The sequence below is a fragment of the Tamandua tetradactyla genome, chromosome 15 (assembly GCF_023851605.1).
Source record: "Tamandua tetradactyla isolate mTamTet1 chromosome 15, mTamTet1.pri, whole genome shotgun sequence".
Lineage (NCBI taxonomy): Eukaryota > Metazoa > Chordata > Mammalia > Pilosa > Myrmecophagidae > Tamandua > Tamandua tetradactyla.
The window spans coordinates 59,273,311-59,293,612 of record NC_135341.1 but is presented as its reverse complement, the minus strand read 5'-3'; the positions used below and the strand labels follow the sequence as shown (position 1 = coordinate 59,293,612).

Below are 20,302 nucleotides of genomic sequence, written 5' to 3'. Positions count from 1 at the left end.
GTCTATTGATCATTTTTCAAAAAGCACACCCAACACTTTCACATCTTCATGTCTCTGTCCCTCTGTTCTCTCTGCCTGATACATGTGAAAAATTTGATGAATTGAATTCTTGTAATTTGATGTTTAATTTGAATGAGCTAGCAGAGTGTATCATTACACTCTACAAGTAACAGAAAGCATGACTTATAGTCAATTATACAGGAAGGTTAATGTAGAAGTTGCAATCTGAAGCTTTGGTTCAGCTGTTCAACAAGGTCAGGGTCAGCTGCTGTTTTGTTTTGTTTTTGCCAGAAAATCTTCCAAGAGGGGGTGATGCTTTAACTGAGTCTTGAAGTATGATTAGGAGCTTGTCAGGGTGTGGTGAGGTGAGGAACTTCCAGTCTGTGGGGTTTGATAAAGGATTATGTGTTAAGGGAGTTGAGAAAAAGGTAGAGCTGAAAAGGTAAAGAGACAGAGATCAGATCTCAGAGGTACTTGTATGCCCTTCTGTGGAGCATGGACTTTACCCTGCAGGCAATAAAGAATCTGACGACTTTACATAGAAAAGTGAAATGAAAGAGTTTGAGTCTTCTGTGGTTTGTTTTTCCCAGATAGGTTCAATTGCCCAGGCACAATATGCTGTAAAGGTTTGAGGGAGTCTGACATAAGGGGACAGCTGTTTATTGCTCCTTTCTGTCCTGCTCCCCTCCCTCTTTCTCCTGCTAACCTTCTTTTCTGTATGTACCCCTCAGCCCAGCTTCAAGGATAGGCTTGTAAATAGGCCTGGCCAATCTTTCTGGCTATGGTGATTGGTTCAGGAATAGATATGTAACTTCAGCTGGGCCAGTTAGAGGCCTTCCTGAGATTTGTCTTTTTTCCTACCTGCCCCCTGCTCTTGGCCTTTTCCTCATGGTCACAAAATGGTTGCCTCAGCTCCATGTAGCATATCTGCATTTAGGCTAGAGGGAAAATATACAGAGGCACCATCCTTTTCTTTCCCCTTTTATCAGGAAAGTGAAGGTTTTCCTAGAATGTGCCCAGAAGAATTATACTCATTTATCTTTGACCAGAATATTGTCCCTTTCCCTATTGACTTTCCCTTATTGACTTTTCCTATTGGCATGGAAAGCTGGGAAAGTAAAATTGTAGCTTTTCTATCCTCCTATAGAAGAACCAGGCAAATAAATAAATGGTGTTGGGAGTAGTTTTGGATGAATCAACCTACAGCGAATTTGTTGATTATACAAGCCCAAGGAGCTAGCAGAAATAGTTTGGTCAGGTCTTTCCCAGGATGAAGGATCTTTTTATAATAAGAATAACCAAGCTCTAAATGACCTCATTTATTAACTTGGATATTGTATACTAGTTCTAAGTACCGTATATTGATTTTGTTCTAAACTTATAGTAGTGTGGCTTATTTTCAGCTTGTTTAATTAGTGCCATCTATTTGCATAGCACCTTACATACAAAGTGCTTCACACCTATCATTGTATTTGATCCTCACAGGAATTGTGCAACATAAAAATCATTATTCCATTCTCTTTGAAGAGTAAATTGAGACAAAAGGAGCTTGGGTCACCTGCACCATGTCAGAAATAGAAAACTTGGTCTTAGGTCCAAATATTTTGACTCTAATGTCCATATTATTATACTCGCTGAGGATAATTTTTTTTTTTAATAAAACATTGAGATGAAGTTCAGATAGAGCTGAAGACGTTAATTTTGGAGCTAGAGGAACTAAATAAATAATTTGTATAGAGAAATCTGAAGTGTATTCAGTTTGTATGACAGCGTTAATTCTTTTTCTCCCCCCCATTCTCAGAGAACCTCAGCCAACAAGTCTTCAGGTGCTCCTTCCTGTAGCAGATGGTCCAGCTCACAGCCACATCAGGTAATACGCTCTTTTTATGAACTTTGGCGCACCTGTTTCTCTTGAAGTGTGCCTGCACTTTAAATTATTTATTCGCTGGCAGTGTGAAAACTATTGGGCACTTGCCCATTCTCACCTCAAACGTGTCCCCTCTTGATCAAGGGCTGTGTTGATTACTTTTTTTAATTAATCGTTGATTACTTTTCTCCACATCAAGATTTGGGTGAGGGCTACGTGAGGGGGACAGGGATAGAAAGGTAAAGAGCTTGGAAGTTTCTGAGGTTCCATCTTCCAAGGCATCCTCAGTGGATAGCATGGATAAATTCCATCTAGCAGTTATTGGAAGTGGTTTGCCTTTTTTCTTCTTCAAACCAAGATCATCCCTTTTGTTACTTTTATCCCAGGAAAGTGTGTGTGTGTTCACCTGTAGGTACCTACTTGCATGTATGTGCATGCCTGATGTCTCTGTCCATGAGTTGTCACACAGACTTCTTCAGAAAATATGCTACTATTACAAAGAATTTACTTCTCTACCAAACTACTCAGGGTGATTAACAGCTTTGATTGATGCCAAATAAAACTAAATATTATTTACCTCATTAGGGGAAGTTAAGCCAGCAAAGTAGTGTCAGGCCCACATATATAAACAGAAAAGGATCTTTTCTGTTGGTTAAATAGTTTTTACAGATGAGACATTGTGATCATGTGGGTTTCCATGAGGTCAAAGATTCAGGCTTTTTTAAAGCAGCACATGGTGAGAAAAAAATAACTTCTGACGCCAAAAGCTGAGTAGGACCTGTATTGAAACTGCCTACCAGTTACGAATCCAAGAAGAAACTAACTCCCATTTGTTTTTGGTTTTTTTAGTCAGAATTCTCTGAGTGGTCAGGTCACTAAGGCCAGCTGCAGTGATTTGCCAGAGTGGTGCATCAAATATAGTTTACATTCACACCTCCCCCACCCCATCCATTTTGTTGACTTTCTATGGAAATTTAGCATTGAGAATAACATACTCCAATGTCAGCATAATGTGAGAACTCTTTTGGTATGTTCCTCTTTATCTTTTTTTTTTTTTTTTGGCAGTAGAGGTTGACATTTATCCATAAAACAATTAAAAACAAGGGAAAATAAATTCTTCCATTATGCAATATTTGATGACAGTGACTGTTTTTACTTTGACTTAGTTGGTGACAAACACAAGTTGACGTGATGGCTCTGCCTCCTTTGGCATCCATGTTTTGTGGATGTTATAGTTTCTGGCAACTATGAAAGGATAGCTTGTGCAGTGAATGTGAGCTGAGAAAGGAGGTGGATTGGAAAGAGGGGTAGTGGCACCAGTAAAGTTTTGCTCTGAATATCCTGATTTCATTTACTTCCTTCTTAGTAAACATAACCAAAAAGGGGAAAATGCACATTGGATTATGAATCAGTATCTCTGATTTCTGTTCTCAGACTTCCTAGTGACTCAGTTGGGCAGGTCCCTATTCAGATGTCTGGGCTCCTCCTGAAAGAAACGTTGAAGATGTCCTAATCCAACCTTCCCAGTCTAAGAAAATTGAGACCCAGAGGTTATATTGCCCAAGATTATATGAAATATTGCATGTTTTCCCACCAGAACTCATTCAATTTTGCAAGTCAATAAGATCCTTTTAGGAACTACCCAGTGAGATATTAGTCTCTGAATCTGTGCTGGTCCTGGAAAATTGAAATAAGAAATGTGAAGCTGGGATAGTTTTGTGGACAGGCCTTAATTCTGAGGATAAAGCCTTTTACCTTTCTCATGCTAAATGACCATATTTTATGAAATCATGGAATTATCAGATGGCTCTTGTGTAGTTTTTAATATCCTTGGCAAATTAATTGTTGACCATCCCATACACATTTCCTGCCTCCCTTTTTTTTTCTTTGAATTCTTAAAGGTCTGCAAAATCTAAGACTGAAAGAACTACCCAAAAATGGTCTCATTTTAATCCTGTTGCATGCTGAAAATATGAACAGAATGGTTATATTGGGGAACTTTCCATCTCAGCAGTGACTTTTTGATTGGGACATATAATTCCATGGCATTACTTAACAAAGAGTAACTGAAAATGATTTTCAAAATAGTTTTATGGCTAAAAGTAATATTAGTGTCATCTCTTTTTTCTTATCAAGAGTTCCCTTTAATTCTAACTGAATGGAGTGATACAGTCTTCTGAAAATTCCTTGATGAGCACCTATTATGCTGATCATTTGCCTATTTGCTTTCACACCCACTCCACCCCCACCCTTTGAAATGTGTCTTTCCCAGGCTCTCTTGTTAACTCACTTCCAAATAAATTTTTCCAATGGGAGGCATTGGTGGGAGATTGGAAGAGATAGGCAGGGGAAACCCAGGATGTTCCTTTCCCTCTCTCTCTGCTTTGGGCAGTCCCTCCGCCAAGGTCCAGCCTCCACGTTCATCCAGCTCTTGCCAGGCAGCTTTGGGACCTGGTCCCTGAGTCCCTCCAGCTCTAGGTCACAGCTTCCTGCTGTTGCTAATCTCTGGCTTTCCTCAGCCTTCCTTGTTGTTCTTTTTTAGCTTTTCCAACACCCTCTAAATGAGTTCCCTGTAGTAAATTCCTTCTCTTAGACTACCTGGAATGGGTTTCTTTTCCAATTGCACCCTGACTGATATACCTACCGAGGCACAGTGCACTTCACTCTTCTATTCCTACAACAATGGCTTTTAACTTCAGAAATATTATGTGAATATTTACCAGATCACTTGCCTTGCAGCTGCCGAAAACTGAGATTTATTCTCCTGAGCTGGCCTGGTGGGTGGTAATCCTTTTATACCCCTATCCCACGCTGGATAATTATTCCTCTTCTTTGTTACTTGTGCTCTAATCCTTCCCTTTTAATTTTGTGTTTATTGCAAAAACCTTTGTCTTTTGTGTTTGCAATATAATAGGCTTATTGGCTTCAGTCTTGGAAAGTACCTATACAGATTCTCAGCCTGAGGTTGAAAGTACAATTGCAATTCAATCCTGGATTGGAGCTCTGTGTCCTCCTCTAATGTGTGGCATTGGCAGGACATTTTTTTTTTAAAGTTGAATCATGGATTTATATGAACTAAATGCCAAGCAGATGTTATCTTGTTGTTTTCAAACATTATTTGTAAACCTCAGATGGACTCAAACATAGATACAGTAATGACTCAGTCAGTTCACAGGCAGATACATGCCAGTTCATAGAAACATGCTCATATTGGAATATTTTCCCATCTCCTTCACTATCATGAGCATCATAGGTAACATTCTTGAACATTTACTATGTTGTGTCTGCTTCCAAGTTTTTTACATACTTCTCCTTTAATCCTCAACATCACTAATAAGATGGTAGTATTTTACAGTTGAAGAAACTGACACCTTAAGTGTTTAGTTAACCTGTCCAATGGCAAAGACTTAGTTCTGTCAGAGCCAGAACCAGTGTGCCAAACTGCTTCTTCTTAGAATTATTTAAGGCTACCGAAACTGTTTTCACCAATCGTCCTGTCTCGAGCTGACCAGGACACAACTTTTTGGCCTTTACATACTATTTCTACTGCAGAGCAAATTTTCGATTTTGTTTTGTTTGTTAACCTGGCATTTGCATTGATAGTTTTACCCTGTGAAAGTGTGCTAACTCTTAAATTGTTTTCACACAATTAATTTTCTTTATTGAAATAGGGCTTATGTCTACTCACCAAAAGGTCCATCTATTTGCAAATAGACGGCTTTGAAAACATGGGCTTTAACATTTATTGCTAAGTTTTATTTTAAAATATATGACAGTGCTTTATTTGAAATAATTAGAAAACATATTTGTAAGAAAGTAGTATTGCCTCCCATTGCTTTGCAGATTTTAAGGATGCACAGTAAAGTTTTATATGTTTATAAATGTCTGTACCAAATAAAACAGTCTTTATGACTTACACTATGAATAAATAACAGCCAAATGAGGGTAATGACTGACTGACTGTTATCTTTAAATCCAAAACACAAGAGAAATTGAAATTGTGATGTTTTCTATGCACATTGTGTACTTTTCTTTAGAAAATTTCATCCTTGCCATCATATATTCCCTCTCATATTCATAAAAATCCCTTATGAATATTAGATAGTTTCTTTTTCTATGGCTTAGAATTAGAGAGTTTTTCTTCTGGGTAATTGGCACTATTCCCAAGCATTGTGTCTTAAAAATCCTCAGGATAAAGCTTTGGTCAATCATCATCGAGTGGTTGATTGATGGTTCTTTTGCCCTTTAGTAAACTTTGTGTTTAGATTAGTTCTTGATGGCAAGATTCTTGGAATTCATCTGATTAAAAGGGAAAGCAACAATTAAAAAGTATATGGTGTGCAGGAGTAACATCTGACTCAAGAGAATTCAACCAGGTACTCAAGTCATTATTTTCTAGTGGCAGGAAGAACTGTCCAATTCAATGGCTGATGGAGAAGTTTCAGGTATTTGGAAGGTTTGGTGTTAAAGTAGGAATGAAAAATCCATTCTCGTGATGTATTGTGTTTTCATAGTAGGAGAAAGAAAGAGGGGGAGTACAACCTACTGATAGGTTGCAGTAAGTATTTTGGATTGTTTCATATTGGTTTTGTCATACATGTATACCTACTGCTCAACACAGAGTAAGAGCTTAAGAAGCATTTGTTGAATGAATCAATGAATTGTATGAAATAGCAGTAGGAAAGAGTGGGTAGGGAGGGTCCTCTAATCCATACTTTTTCTTTCCTCTAAATCATTAGTTTCCACCTTCGTGAGGCTCATATCAAAGCTGATAATTATGAATTAATTGGGCAAAAATGAATCTCACCTGGTCTGAGAAAGGGCTACCAGAGGACAGGATAATCCACACTCTGAGTCCCTAGTCCCAATGTCGTGCATTTGGGATTCATGTGGTAGTTCAGTGATAAAGCACCAATATTGAGACCATGAGTTATGGTTGTTTGGTTGTGTAGTGTTCATGGAGACAAATGTGAACTCCAGCTATTCTGCTACAGGAGTCAGAACAAAACTTAACCCCTTTATCTGGTGGGGTTTGCTGAACTTTATGCTTGCAGTTTAAGTAGACAGAAAACACACGCACATATGTACATGCATACGTATGTACATACATATAAACATACATATGTATGATGCTTTGTTCTAGCCAAAGACTGCCAAGAACACACCTGTGTTAAAACAAATTTTAATTTATTACTTACCATGGCAAAGGAGACTGCATATCATGGAGAATGAGGGTTCTCTGAATAAGAGTGTGTTAGGAAGGGCTTGTTATGGGATTTATGCTTGGGATAGGCCATTTTGGGGAGAATTCAGGAAAGTGGGGATTGTTCTGAATTGAGTGCTTTTAGGAAGTGTGGATGATTTTATGATTGGATATCTTAAACATTTTTATCCAGAAGGTGAAACAAATGGATAAGGTTAAAGATGTGAGTGATAAAGAGGCAGCAGCCATTTATGTTACCTGGGAGAGAAGTGTTTGATCATTTTTGTGATTTGGACCATGGTCTTACTTTTGTTTCTGATTGGATATGATTGGTTATGACTTGCTTTTGTCTTGTTCCATTAGGGTCACAGAAAGACCTCATTCGATGCTGGTGTTCTGTGAATTCTATTGTTCAAAGCTCATGCCAGGCTCTCTACTACAGACAGCTATTACATGTATATGTATGTATATATAGATATGATATATCTATGCATATATGATAATATATACCTATAACCTGTATGATTGAATATGTGAAATTGGAGGGCTGCACTGTAAATATCCTTATACTTGTATTTATATATTTGATTAGAATATCAAAGTGACTACCATTCTTAACTAACAGTCTAGCATTTTAAATCTAGAGATCAGAGAAGGTCTGAATTAGTAATTTTAGACATTTGCAAACCAGCATGTCCCACTGCAGTTTTTTAAAAAGATGAGGGAAGAAAACCTGGAAAAGCAAACATGTTATAATATTAAACCTTATAAATTTTGACTTGCATTTGAAAAAGAATTGCTTAGAGTGTAGGAAATTAGGATCTAATTTAATGTCTGATTAATGATAGCTTGGCTTCAAAGATGACCCCCAATGAACCCTGCCTCCTGGTACACAGGCCTTTGTATACTCCCCTCTCTTTGGATTTCAGCTGGCCCTATGACTCACTTTTGACCAGAGGTAGTGGAAGTGACACTGTGGGACTTCAGAGCTTACATGCTAAGAAGACTTGTAGTTTTGGTCTTGTATTCTTTGGATACTTACTCTAGAGGAAACTGTTTAGCCATGTAGGAGCCTGGCTATCCCGGGAATGCCATGCTATGTAGAAGTCCAAGTGCATAACGTGGAGAGGCTCTGTAGGGAGAGAGAAATGCCCCCAGCTGTTTCAGCCATCCCAGCAGAGGGCTTGGGCATGTGAGTGAAGCAGACTTTGAAGGGCTCCAGCCCCAGTCACCATCTGGCTGCAAATGCATGAGAGACCCTAAGTGAAAACACCCAGCTGAGCTCAGCTGGTAGTTTGTCACGTAGGAATAGATAACTGAACCAATGACTCATATTAAAATAAACATTACTATCATCCATAGCAGTGGCTAGGGACGTGTTAACAGTTGAAGGTCAGCTCTTCTGATTTGGATAAATTGTTACTATTCATTTAAATTAATTATGCCTCTTCCATGGAAATGTATATACTATTTTGTGCTTGAAAAAGTCAGAGAAAGATTTTACCCTGTAACCTTCTTTTCATTATTAATTTGCTGAACAAATATTTTCATACCCATCAGTGCCATTTTAAGTCACACTCAGCATTCAGCTCATATTCTTAAGATTTCAGAGCCCAGAAAACCATGAGCTACGCTTTTCCAGCAGAATTGTCCTAAAGTGGTGGTTGGGATATAGTGAGCACAGTAATGTTCATCAAATTCTCCATTCCCTACCGCCACCGCCACCATCGTGCAGTACCCTGCAGTTCACATTTTGGCCCATGAAATGTTAGTGGAAGTGATATATCACTTTGGGGATGAGGGAATAGAAATCCCATGCTTTATGCTTGATTCTGCGGTATCTATTCCCTGCCACAGTGATGAAGGAAATCCTGAGTTCCAGATGGTATGGTTATGAGATGGCAGAGTCTCCACTAACCTCAGTCCCTGAGTGCTTGAGGGAAGCATCATCACTGATCAGGGGAAGTCTGTCATGCTAATTCCTGATGTGGAGGAGTACGAGCCAGAAATAAAACTTTGTTCTTCGTAAGCCACTGAGATTTGCAGTTAATTTGTGCCATGGTATAGACTAAACTCTCGTGACCGATACAGGAATCCTTCAAGTCTGGTAAGCACCGTCAGACCCACCCCAAACCATCCCAAATCAACCTGAAATCTGGATAAAAGATAATATGATTTCTCTGTGAGCAGAGCTTCAAGACAACAGTTCTAACTCTTTCTTCAATTAGATTTATATCTCTAAGTCTCTCAATATAGAAACTCTGGCACCGGCACTATTGATTTACTTGTACAATTTGAGAATAGTAGACACAAAAATCATTCTCAAATCAAGTTGTTTTCCTTAATATTTTTGATAGTAATTTTGTTGCAAGTTGTTAAATAAAATTATTAGAGGATTCAAAAATATTTAAGCAAGCAATACCAACCAAAACATCTAAGCTAATATTTTTACCTTTTTAAATGTTCATTATGAGATTTCCAAACATGCACGAAAGAAGAGAGAATAATGTAATGAACCCTAAATCATCATCACCCCAGATGCTACAATTATCAACATATTGGTAGTTTTTGATGCAGAAATTTTGGCTACCTAAAATTTTATTGTTCTGATCACCTTTTATAAAAATTATAACTGCCCTTTTCTACCCACATCCAAATATAGATCCAAGTTTTCTATAAACGCATGAGCTTTGTGGTCATGATGAAACCTGCCAGATTTATTTTCGACTTTGCTCTGTAGGAAGAACTTGAGAATACTTTGCTAGAATGATTTATTTATAGGGGGATATATCTCTGACTTTGGAGTCCCACTTTACAAACATTGTCTTGGAGTAATTATTAATTGCACCCCATTTCATTCTCAAAAGTGTCCTGATTTGGATGAGAAATTATATGGCCACCCTACTTATTAAGCCTGTGTGTCTGTCCCGTCAAGTTCATCCTGTTTTTGCATTCTTTAGTCTTTCTGAGCTGACTTCTGTGTCTCTCCTCACAAGACCCAGACAAGTCTAAACCAGTCATGACTACTGAAGCCTGAGTGCTAACATCGTGGGTGCTTGCAATGATTTCAACATCCAATATTTATTTGGCATCTATTATGGCCTACCCAGGACCCGTATATAATTTGTGGGGCCCGGTTAAAAACCTATTAGAAATTTCCAGGCAGCAACAGCAGTGCATTAAACCAGGAGTGAGTCCTTCTTAGGGAAGGGTGCTGTGTGATTACAGAGCTAGCATGCCCTCGAAGCCAGCCCGGACCTACCACCTAACCTTCTCCACTTTCTGCTTAGTTCCTGTCTTGACCAGTTCCAGGACTTCATTCACGTGCAACCCTCTGCTGTTGCCTGGCTAGCTGTTGTTAACCATCTAATGAGTACTTATTGTTAATAACGAGCTAATGAATGGCAGAGTCCAAATTCTAACACAGGTGCATTTGATTTCAAAGCAAATGCTCATAACCTTTCTGCCACTCTGACTCTTAACCCTTATAGCCTGTTTATTTCTTGGCAGAGTTCTCTCCCCTGGTCCAGGGTTCCAAGGAATGGAATTTAGTCATTAATGAACAGATGTCCAGAAACAAAGGTGGAGTTTTGCTGCTCTCTGCATTCTCACCAGTCAGCTGGAACTTCTTTCTGACATGTGTACCGGCTCAGTTGTTCCTTCTCCCTCCCTGCCCATATTCCCTCTCCCTAATTTCTGACAAAAAATAGACTCAGCTTGAACTTTGTGGATCTCCTTCCTAGGCTCATTTCTGGATCTAACTTAGTTTTACCATCTACCCTTAAACTCACTTCCCTATCTCTTCACAGTAATGTGAGTTGGTTTCTCCCATGAACATTTGGAATTAATTGGAACAAACAGATCTTTTCAATTAAAAAAGGTAAAAAAGAAAGAAAAGAGGGATGCATAATCACATCTGTTTTCTTCAATGGCGATTATTTTTCTTCTGTATATTTCTATCTTTCTGCTGACTTTTAGTATTGCTGAAGTTCCTGTGTAACCAACTTTAATCTTCTCTAAGAGGAGGAACTGACATTTTTGCAAGATGACCATTTTCATTAAAGCAAGCTCAAGGTTTGTTCCAACTCTGTAAAATGAATAACCCTTGTAAATGCAGTCAGAAAGGAAGCTGAGGAAAAAAAAAGAGGAAGAAAGAGAAAGCAATTTAATTATTTCTAATGATTCTGACTGACTTCCTTGTTGATAGTATAAGCCTTGGATGGCAGTTTGCTGCTACCTGAGCCTGTCTGTTACTATAAACATATCATGAAGAGTGCTGTTCTACTGCTCAAAGGTGTACACATTTGGTATGATGCAACCCTTAAATGAGAACCATCCATGATTAGATGCCCAAAGTAACAGGAATCTGTTCCATCTTTGGAGGAAAAGAGAATGGGTTGCATATATTGAGAAAGATGTATTGGCATCAATGTGATGCCTTCCTAAGGGATTTTCAAGCATAGTTTTGATGGTGTGCAGTTTTACCATGCACACTGTCCGCGGAACTTAACCTCTGTGTAAGACGTCTCCACTCTACTTCCATATAGATATATCTTTCTCCACTTATAATAACCTGGGATGCCAAACCACCCACTTGGAATATAACTAATACCAGATGTAAAATCCTTTGAAGGTAGCTGCTGAGGAAGAGGGAGCCAAGTCATTGATGGAGCTGGGCTATCTTAGCAGCCAAACCTTGTTTAAGAAGTAAGCTTAGATTTTTTTCTTGATTATTTTGTGTTACAGTAAATAGTAAGATTTTAGCAAACTTATTAAGATGTGTCATTAATATTGAAATAAAGGATGAGGCTTGGAAACAGTAAGGCCCTTTCTTTTTTATGTTTGTTTATTTCATCACAGATGGAGACTCTAAAGCGTCTGTTATTAGATCAGCAGTGAATGAAGCTATTACTGGAACATTAGTGGTGGGCATAAGAGGTCACCTGATATTAAATAATTCATAAACAAATGTTATGCTATGGGAGGAAGTCATGAGTTGAACAAGAGATTGCTTTGTGAATCTGGTGATGCCTCAAATATTAGCCATGATATATTCTCACCTATAGCACTGTGACAGCCTCACTTCTACCTCAAGGGAAGCATGGCTGGGTCAGTAGTTGTCATGCTCCTTAAGACAATCTGTGCACTTCAGGGGTCCTCAGTGGAATAAATGGAGAGGCATGCTGGTTTGAAAGGATGTATGTACCCTAGAAAAGCCATGGTTTAATCAAAATCCCATTTCATAAATGTAGAATAATCCCTATCAATACTGTATATTTGAAACTGTAATCAGATCATCTCCCTGGAGATGTGATTCAATCAAGAGTGGTTGTTAAACTGGATTGGGTGACGACATGTCTCCACCCATCTGGGTGGGTCTTGATAAGTTTCTGGATCTCTATAAAAGAGGAAACATTTTGGAGAATGAAGGAGATTCGGAAAAAGCAGAGGGTGCTGCAACACCATGAAGCAGAGAGTCCAGTAGCCAGCGCTTTGGAGATGAAGGAAAACACCTCCCGGGAAGCTTCATGAAACCAAAAGCCAGGAGAGAAAGCTAGCAGATGATGCCGTGTTCACCATGTGCCCTGCCAGCCAAGAAAGAAACCTTGGCCATGTTTGCCGTGTGCCTTCCAGATGAGAGAGAAACCCTGAACTTCTATCAACCTTCTTGAATCAAGGTATCTTTCCCTGGATGCCTGTGATTGGGCATTTCTATAGACTTGTTTTAATTGGGACATTTTCTCAGCCTTGGAACTATAAACTAGCAACTGATTAAATCCCCCTTTTTAAAAGCCATTCTGTTTCTGGTGTATTGCATTCCGGCAGCTAGCAAACTAGAACAAGAGGCATCTCAAAGCTTAATGGGATCTTGGTAAGTATAATAAATTAGGGAAGCCAGGGGTCTTGCTTTACCATGAATCCATACATCAGTATAAATCCCCCATTAGCAAATTAGGTATAGCCACTTAAGTTACACGAGGCTTCCCCTGCTAACACCAAGCAGGGGAAATCTAGAAAATAAAGGCAATAAAACCCAGACAGTTGGTCTTAAAAACTTGTTCAGTGGAGACAGACCTGCTGTCTTTCTTCCCCAACTGCTGATGGCTGCCTGGAGAAGGAATTGGAGATGGTTTCATTGACTTCACTGCTGTACTGCCATGCAGTCTCTCCTGTGTCAGTATTGTAGCTTTCTTAAGTGGAGCTTGATATCCCTATTTATCTTTCCTATGGCCACAGAATCACTAAGTGTGTCTATTTGGAAGTTGGAAAATAGGATATAGGATTTGACCTCAGAATAATGCAATTAGTCTAAGAACACTTTAGTATGTTAGTAAGATGCAGTTATATGTCTATCTCTATCTCTATCATCTGTCTTTATCTTTCACACTGGAAACAAATAGAAAATGATGAAAGGGATGGGGTTACTATTTAGGATGGGAAAGGCTCAGAATTTCTGCCACAACAATGCGTAAGAACTTGGACACTGAAGACAGAGAAAGCTGGATTACTTACCAGCTTGATCTTGGGCATGCCATTGAACTTCTCTATGTTTGTATCCTTATCTATAAAATAGGAAAAGTAATTGCACCTAATTCATAGGGTGTTGTGTTTTAAATTATATTATACTTGAAAAAAGTCAGCAACCCCTAGCAGGCAGCAAACAATAAGTGATAGTTATTATTAATTTAGCTTTCTGGAATGCATGCCATGATGAAGACTGAGTTACTTCTACAATTCATAGGTATATGTTGGCAATGAATCATATAACTGCTTAGGGTTACTGTATGAACCACAGCCCATGGAACTAATGCTTCTATGTAGAAAATCAGATATTTAGAGCAGCATTCATTTGCCACCATTCAAGATTGGGTTGAAATTGATTTATTAATCCTAGTGAAGACAAATCCTTTCTGCCCATAGGTTAAATTAATTTGACACTTATTATGAAGGTCATAATATCATGTCTGGCTACTTCATAGGTTGTCTCTTCAGACTAGTGAATGTTTGAATGGTGATATTTATCTTAACTGAGATGGGAACTTTGCAGCTATTAAATAACTTAAAGTTGATGCAAAATTTTCTAGAGGAGAATTATCCCACTCCCTTACTTATCCTCAGAGCTGAGGTTGACAGAGTTGGCACTTCTCTCCATGGCCAGGATGAACATTGCAACTATCGTAAGTTCTAACTTATACAATATAAAACATATTAAATTGAACCTAGATCTCACATTAAACATAATATTTTTCTATAAACATTTGGATGAATTTTCATTACTTTGCTTTTGAAATCATTTGACTATAAGAACAAATAGAATTTATGAGGGGCTATCATTTCTTGACAATTACTGTACATACATAAGCGTTTTTGCAAAGTGAGAAAAATTGAATCTATAAATTGTTTTAAAATGCAATAATTTTTTATGAATACCAAATTTAACCACTGATGGAGTAGCGGATTTAAGTTTTATGGATTTTTGTGGTATTCATTTTATAGATTTCATTTCATAGTTTTCCTTCATATTTTGGAGCCAAGAATTTTATTTTACAGTTTTCACATGTTTTTTGCAGGTCATAAGAAAAGTCGTATGTCCATTGTTTTTCATGGATAAAGTGACTCAGTCAGTGATGTGCTTGAGGAATACGAGGTAGGCTCTTGCTTAGGCAAGAAAAAATTAAAGGTTAAACAATTTGGACCAAAAAGAAATCAAGGTATTTGGTTACACTGTATATTTTATTGTCTTTGTTCTAATACAAGTCCACATATCCTCATTAACCAAATATACTTTAAAATTCAGAATTTTTCAGATTTTTAGAAATTCAGCATATATTTTTATATATTCTGTGATACTCCCAAAGGTGTCTTCAGCATCATCCTTAACCAAACACATTAGCGTTTCTGCAGTGAAACTTATGAATATGTATCAAATGAAACTAAATAAATAAATTGCTTCAAATCAGTTCAGGTCAGGTTTTATTGCCAGATCTGTTCATGTCAGATGAAGTTTTGCTACCCAAACTACTTATGGACAAACTTTCAGTTTTCCTGGATTTTTGGACTTTAGAATAACGAAGAGGGATTATAGACCTATGATATCAATATAGACTATTATTAGCATTAGTTATTTTAGTTAACTTGTGAGATAAAAAGGCACTGGTATATAAAATACATTAGTGACTTTTTCCTAGTCACAGAGAAAGTTAAGTGATAAGGATGGGCTTGGAACAGAAGTGCCCTGTCCCTCATCCAGGTAATGCTCCCAATTTTTCATAGCCTCCTCAGTTATCCAAACAACTGTTTCACTTGCGGTTTGTGGTCCATGATGTCAGCCTTTTCTTTAGACAGGTCAAGGACTCCAACACTCCTCAACACAGCGCTGTGTTCGGTTTCATTAGCTTTCGATGCACTGGGATACTGGTCATGTAATTATTCTAAAGGAAAGCTCTAGAGCTTATACCTCCTAATACATGTGGGTGACATTTGTTGAGACGAACTAAATTGGGAGTGTCTGTTCCTTACAAGGCCCATTTTGCCAGCATTTTCCTTTTCTCCCTTTGCTGAAGTCAAGAGAAATGAGGCTAGCTTCCTGCTGGATCTCCTTGCAGCTCTGAAAATTTCCTGCTCTGTTTTGCTGGCACCACACATGCCAGTACCCATGGTGCATTTTATTGCTGCAGCTGTTTCACTCACCTATTTTTGTCAGCCCAGAGGTTAGTCTTAGAACTGAAGACCTACAATAAGCATAGTCTTCTTGGACATTGGAAACTTGATTTATTTTCATAGCAACCGAGGATGCCCAGAATCCTATTTCATCACTGTGGTGTCTTTAGCAGAAATCAGATCATTAAAATTCAGGTTTTCTCTTTGCCTGCAGACATTCATTTATTCCTTTATTTTTCTGTTCATCTGGCAAGCATTTACTAAAACCCTAGTAGTGAGCTCGTTGCTAAGAAGGTTGTGTGAAGGTCACTAGACAGTTGTCTTCCTGGAAATACTGTGGAGAAATAATGCTTTTGAGCACTGGCACAGCAAAGTCTTAAATTAACCCGAGCACTCACAATTTTTCTAAAATAGTAGGCCAAGGTGTCTTTTTTTTTTTTTTTTTACAGCTGTACCTAAGAAGGCAGGCAGGGTAGTCAAATGTCATGGTTGGTAGCACTGGGTTTTGGTGTCATATGGCCTGGGTTCAAAATCTGGCAATCAATTTACTAGGCTGGCTGATTTGGGAAAGTTAACGCTACATGGGGTATGTTTGAGGGTACTTTTGAAAGTCTGCAGACTTTTGGTTTGGTTGACCATGAAATGAAGGCAACAGTACTTGCTTCTGAAGGGCTTAATGAGACCCTGTATGTCTAACTGGTTGAGTGAACCTGATGGAAATCCAAACAGTAAAAACTTAATTTTTTCTCATTGTTGTCTTTGAATGTACACTCTTTCATGTCTCCCTCTTTGATTCCTTGATGAGAGATTCTCTAACTTTTCATGGCTTGCAGCAATAAAAACTTCATAACAAAATAAAAAAAAAATTATTTTCAGACACTGAAAAGTTCCAGTCCAATTTAAATAAAATATTTACATAAACAAGCAAGAGTGGGATAAAGATATTTGAAGGCCACGTATATGTGGCAAAGTCTCATCCAGAATATATAAAGAATATTTACGAATCTGTAAGAAAAAGACAAATAATCCCCTAGAAAAATGGGCAAAAGACTTAAATAGATATTTCACAAAAAATGATAGATATCCCACTGGGTAAAAAACCTTTGAGAAAGTGTTCAACATCATTAGTCAATAGAAAAATAGAACTTAAAGTTACAATGAAATATCACTCCATAGTTACCAGAACAGCTAAAAAGAAAAAGACAGAAAAACCAAATATTGAGGCGAATATTGAAGGGCAGGAACTTTCAGTCACTGGGATTGCATTGGAATGTAAATTTTCACAACCACATAAAAAAGCTATTTAGCAATATCTATTAAAACTGTATATAATCACATGCCATTCATTGCCCAGCAAATGTACTCTTAGGTACAGGAGCCAACAGAAATGTGTACATTTGTTCACAAATGAGATGCTTGGTAATGTTTACAGCTGTGCTTTTCATAACAGCCCCAAACAGGAAACAATCCAAATACCTACACAATGGAATATTATGTGACAGTGCAAATCATTGACTTGCACGTCGATCCAGAAAACATGACTAAATCTCATGATCTGATGTTGAGTGAAAGAAGCCAATCACAAAAAGAGTACATATTCTATGAGTCCATTTATTCAAAGAACTGAAACAGGAAAAACTAGTCTATACTATTAGAAGTCAGGTTTGGCGGGGGTGGTCACTGGAAGGGGCAAGAGAGATTAGGGTGCTGGTGGCCTTGGTGTGTTCTGTTTGTGAAGAATTATCAAACTGTGCAATAGGTTACAACTCTGTAAAATGTTCTTCATCTCCCCACAGTTCTAGGATGTTCTCTCCCTTGCCCTTGCTCTCCCACATCGCTTCATAGCTGCTCCACATTTTTATTCTCTTTCTTATTATACGTCTCTGAGTTTGGGGTTCAACAATTCCTGAAACCAAAGGAGACCATGTTAGAGCAAGCTTATGTCTGTCCTCCCTCTTTCCCAGCCATGTCCAGCACACTCATGCGTAGCTCTTTCCACAATTCCAGTTTCCTGACTTCTAAAAGTTACCTTGGGAATTCCTGGACATATGACAGGCCCGATGTATGGCTCTGTTTGTGCCTCAGAATTCTGCAGCTGTCAGTCGCTAGCCTGACTTCAATGAAAGCAGGACTTGGGCTTTTGAGAAAAATTGCAAAAGCACCTCACAACCCAGTCAACCTTAATTGCAGTGTAAGAAATTCTGCACGCCAAAAGGCCTGGGTTCTTCAAACAATATATTTTAAAATGAAGAAAAGGATGGGGTGGGATCCTGGACTTAAAAAAGACTTATAAGGAATATCAAATTAAAACTAATGGGCAAGGACAGTGTGATGGTGGCTCAGTGGCAGAATTCTCGCCTGCCATAATGGAGACCTGGGTTCGATTCCCATTTCCTGCCCATGCAAAAATAAAAATACAGACAATATCATAAAACAAATGGGCAAGACTAAACTATCATTTTAAGGGATATACATTTGGCTGATAAAACCAAAAAAAGCACACACAGGTAAATGATTACGACACAATCAGAAAAATTGTTACTTATGGGATGACTGGGAGAAAAATTTGTGATTGGGATGGATGGGGCTTCTGAGGTGGCTGTGAAAAGTTTTATTTTTTGATCTGGATGATGGATACATGGATGTTTGCCTTAGAAAAATAAGCCATATATTTATTTTGTGATTTTCTTTATTTTTTATTTTGTAAACTGTTAAAGGATTTTTTTTAAATGGTAAAATCATGCTCCCAAATAGATATAAAACGAACATGTGTCAAAGATTTTATTTAAGTTATTATTTAATTAGGGACTGGGAAAGTGTTTCGACTGGCTCAAAAGAGAAATCAAAGAAGCACACATTTATTTAGAGGAAAGGAATGTTGAAATGAATTTACAAATGATTTGAAAAACTGGCTGCTTCTGCTTTGGGGGACAAACATCAATTGAACCTTCTCCACCAGACAGGATTTGTCTGTTTATAGTCAAGAATTATTTGCATTGCTATCAGTTTTCTACGAAGTAACCTTATCTCCGTAGAGTTATAAAATAGCCTAGTCAAAGACAGAGACCATATCCTTTAAGGATCAGATACTCCTGGCGGCTCCTGCATTCCATTGAAAGGATATCAAGTAATCTCTTTTGCTTATTCAAAAAGTCGTAAATTTTTCCTCACAAATAACAATATTTTTAAGATAAATTAGATAAAATGTGACTCACAGTACTGACACATTTCAGCCTACACTATGTCCTTGGGTAACTCTAGTTGAGTCACTCGGGCTTCAGCTTTTAAGCCTCAGGAGTCTGGCTAACCTGCTAGGCTGTTGCCCATATAGAGGGATGAATACAAACAACTGAAAGATGATAGCTTTTAAAGAACTATATAATCCTATTGGATTAACTAGTTATTGTGTTGGTAAACAAGCCCATTTAACCTTGACTCACATAAATAAAGCAATGCATTAAATATTTGATGGGATCCTGGAAAATCTTGGGTAATTGAAGGGGTTAGAGTATTTATTTGGAAGGAGCAGGTACCAGGAGGGCTTTGCAGCACTAGTACTGGATGAACTTTCTTGCTTAAATTGCAGCCATTAACGTGAGTCCACTTCCAAAACTTGACTTCTTCTGGTTCCTCTATTCTCGGTGTCATGGCTTGGGAGATAGGATCTGGTAGGCCCAGTTTTGGCCAGAAGGGGGCTATAAAATGTCTTATAACATGGAAAAGGTCTTTGAGGTCTCTTCCACTGTTGGTCATTTCCAGAGAAAGGTGAATCAGAATGAGTTAGGCAGCTGACCCAAGGGCATGGCATCTGCTACGGTTTGACTTATCTCATTCTTAAGCCAGATCTCAACTGTTAAGGAAATTAAAGCACTGGTTTAAGACTTTTCCATCCAATTACTCTATTTTCCACATGAATATTCTCTTTGAAAAGGAAAAACAAAAGGTGGGGCTATAGTTTTCTTAAGTTAATTGGCATTACCAAACATTAAAGCTCTAGTTTGCATCAAAGTCTTCCTTAAAAAATGAGAGGTAGGTAGGTCAGACAAGTTCACCCTATTTCAACAGAGCCAGAAGTTACTCCCAAATAGCTCTACGCTTTTGGTATCTACAATTTTCCTAGAATTTCTCAACAGAACTATCTTTTAATTTCTCCCGTCATTCTCTCCCTCTACACTCTCCCCTTCCTTCCATTTTTCTTTCATTTTATAAAGCATTGTTTGGTGCCCACTGTTGACCAGGCAATAGGTTAAAGAGCCAAATATCAAAAGATGAAAAAGCCATAAACCTGTGCTTCAAGTACTTTCCCTTTAAGGATAGATGGAGACACGAAGCTCTAGCTTCCTTTCTCTATCACCATTACCTGAAGGCAAAGGCCTTCTCCTGGGAGCACATGCTCAAAATAACTTCACTCCTGTTCTTTGCTTCTGGGCCACTGGTCAGTTAAGGAACACATTCATATTCCAAAGTCTTTTGAATGCAAAAGACATAAAATTGCTGTCAGTAGGGAGAGTAACACATAGGATACTGAAAGTTAGGGTAAACAGAGATTATAAATTTAATGCAATATGAAC

At 38.1% G+C, this 20,302-nt stretch overlaps 1 long non-coding RNA gene across 2 annotated transcripts in view; it reads left to right on the top strand.

The window, feature by feature from the left end:
* Positions 1-20,302, top strand: part of LOC143658002 (uncharacterized) — a 342,442-nt gene that overhangs the window by 17,170 nt on the left and 304,970 nt on the right. For both annotated transcript variants that reach the window (XR_013163058.1, XR_013163057.1), the window contains exon 2: positions 1,802-1,870. This is a non-coding gene — a long non-coding RNA (uncharacterized LOC143658002). The remainder of the gene's footprint in view (positions 1-1,801; positions 1,871-20,302) is intronic.